Raw genomic sequence first — 2,924 nt, 5'->3', positions numbered from 1 at the left:
CCCGGAGCTGTCCAGGCATTCCCTCACTGCTGTGATGGCCTGAGCGGCACGGGCCGGACGTCACCGCGATGGTGCCGGGCATCACAGCGGTGAAGGGATGCCTGGACAGCTCTGGGCATCACAGCAATGAAGGGATGCCTGGACAGCTCTGGGCATCACAGCAATGAAAGGATGCCTGGACAGCTCCGGGCATCACAGCGCTGAAGGGATGCAGTGGGGGCTGTGGCCGGCCCGCTCTGGAACGGCCCCGGCTCGGCCCCGCTTCACCGTCTCAGCCCTGTCTCGGCCCTCCTGGGGCACAGCCTCGGACCTGCCTGCGGCATCTCTCAGCGTCCCTCCGGGCCCACCTCTGGCCCTTTCAGATCCAGCTCCCCTCAGGTCTAGGTGCAGCCCCCAACCCGCCCAGGCTGTGTTGAACGCTTCCCTCTGCTTCCCCACAGCTGCCCTGGCAGAAGCCTCGGGGATGTGCTGCAAACCCCAGGCTGTGGCTGAGGTCCCCTCGGTGAGGTTGGGGAATACCCAGCCCTGGCTGCACCTCAGAACCCCCAGACACGTGTAAATAGGATATTTTTTTTTTCCTTCAGTTTGCAGTTTTCACAAGGCATGAGTGCTCTGCGAGCCCTTGCACCCTCACCATGTCCTTTGTTACAAGTGGTCCCTAATAACCAGGTAACTTAGGATCATGGAATCATGGAATTGAGTTGGAGGGACACCTTAAAGCCATCCAGTGCCACCCCTGCCATGGGCAGGGACACTTCCCACTGTCCCAGGGTGCTCCAAGCCCTGTCCAACCTGGCCTTGGACACTTCAGGGGAAGCCTGGCAGTGTTACTTGTCCTTTGATTACACGAAAGAAGCAGCAGACACAGGGCGGTTCTCAGTCCTGGCAGAATACCCTGATACCTGGTTCCTTGAGACTCCCTGGAGCCAAAGTCTGTCTGAGACACCGATCACAGGGACAGGATATTTATCCTTGCCTAATCTGGCTAACTCAGAGATTAAACCGGACATCTGCATTGCAGCTACCTCGGGGCCAGGTTATTAGCACTGCTTGATTAAAACAGAGCAGTATTTACGTAGCAGAGATTTATCAGAGGTAAATTAGAGATGTATTGGGCACAAACTGCATGGGAGGCTCAAAAAGACAACGAGAATTCACCTCCCTGAGTCAGAAGGGCAAATATAACACGAAACAAACTCTTCAAAGGTTTCTCAAGGAAGGAATAAAAGCCAGTACAGATTGGGGGACATTTATTAGACAGATACCACAAAAATGCTGAGATGCTTCCCAAAGAAAGGGGAAGGGCTTAGTGATGTGAATGAATGTGCCTGTCACTAATTGCAGTGGTAATCGGGTATTTCTGGCACAAGTGAATGTTTGTTTAACACCAGCCATTTAGGAAGGGCAGAGCAGGGTGGATTTAATGCATTTCCCATTGTTTTCCAGTGACCTCACACAGAACATCACCTGTTGTGTGGCAGCTTTTCCAGAAGTTTCAGGGCATTTAAATATGAGGATCACTGAGCTGTGAAGGGCAACGGCCTCTCAGAGGTACAGAGCTGCAGTCCCTGCTCATCTGAGCTTATTCTGGATTGAATGAACTGCACCAAGAGCTCATAAAGGCTTAAGTGTCACTCATATCCCAGCAGAGCTGCTGGGAGACTTTATTCTGCAAATCTACAGAGTCCTCCTGGAGATCAGTGGAGCTGCTCTCAATTTGCCAGCACTGCAAGCCCAGCTTCTGCCTTGATTTTTATTCCCAATTTGTTGTTTGAATTCGAGTCGTGGCTGCATTCATGCATCTCAGAGCAGCCATTCATTATTCAGACTATGCAAAGGAGAGCAGCACAGGTAGAGCTTCCTGTGCTAATCCGTTTTAGGTTTGGCAGAGATTGGGCTTGAAAGAGGAAGAAATGAGGAGTAGAGACATTGTAGGGAGGAGGATTCCCAGCAGGTTGGTCGGGGATTCAGTGAGCTGATATATTCTGGGCTATTCAGCTCCTGCAAACTGAAATACCTTGTTTCATGCCAATGGATTTATGCTAATCTTCCCTACAGCAACCCGAGCACAAGATTTAATTATTAATGCTATCATTTATTATGCCATGTATTAATAAAGGAATGTAGCTCAGCTTGTAAAAACCACTGCGCTTCAGATCCCAGCAAAACAGGCTGTGTAACTGTAGGCTGTTAATATTCCTTCTCACCTTTTCTTTGAGTGGAAAACCCTTTGCTGTGTGCCAGGAGGATGGGGAGTGCGTCTGCAGCCAGCCTTGCAGTGTGGAACTTCCACGGGACTCGGGGTGAGGATGGAGCTTTGGAAAGGAAAGCCACTCCTGAAGGCATCCTGCTCCCAAAACTGGTATTTCCAGGCACAGGGGAGTGCTGGTGGATTCCCCCATTCCCTCTGTGTCCCTTTTGCTGCTTTCTGCCATAATGCAGAGGATAATCAAGCCCCTGGATGTGTTACTGTTAGAAAAATCAATACAGTGAGCAGAGCAAGGGAATAAAGCATGGCTGGTTCCGGCAAGGATGGAGTGGCCTGGGCCACTTGTCTCACCCGTAGCAGCTCAGCATTGTCCCCCTTCCCCCTGATGGAGCTGAAGCTGCTCCCTTACTGGTTTAACTGGGTGTGAGTGTCCCCAGCCCATCAACACTTCAGGCAGAGGATCCCAAGCCCAGGTTCACCCCTTGCAGACCTCTCCTGGGTGACCTAAATAAAGCAAATTATTCTGAGGGATGGTGCAGGAATGAAAAGGCAGCGGTGCCTCATCCCTGGAAGAGTCCAAGGCCAGGCTGGAGCAGCCTGGGACAGTGGGAGGTGTCCCTGCCCATGGTCCCTCCCAACCCAAACCATTCCATGATTCCAAATCCCACTGCTGCCCAAGGAAAAGCAACAACTCCATGACAGAACATTCCCGTTC

The sequence above is a fragment of the Corvus brachyrhynchos genome, unplaced genomic scaffold (assembly GCF_000691975.1).
Source record: "Corvus brachyrhynchos isolate BGI_N302 unplaced genomic scaffold, ASM69197v1 scaffold150, whole genome shotgun sequence".
Lineage (NCBI taxonomy): Eukaryota > Metazoa > Chordata > Aves > Passeriformes > Corvidae > Corvus > Corvus brachyrhynchos.
Note: the sequence above shows the minus strand (reverse complement) of the source record.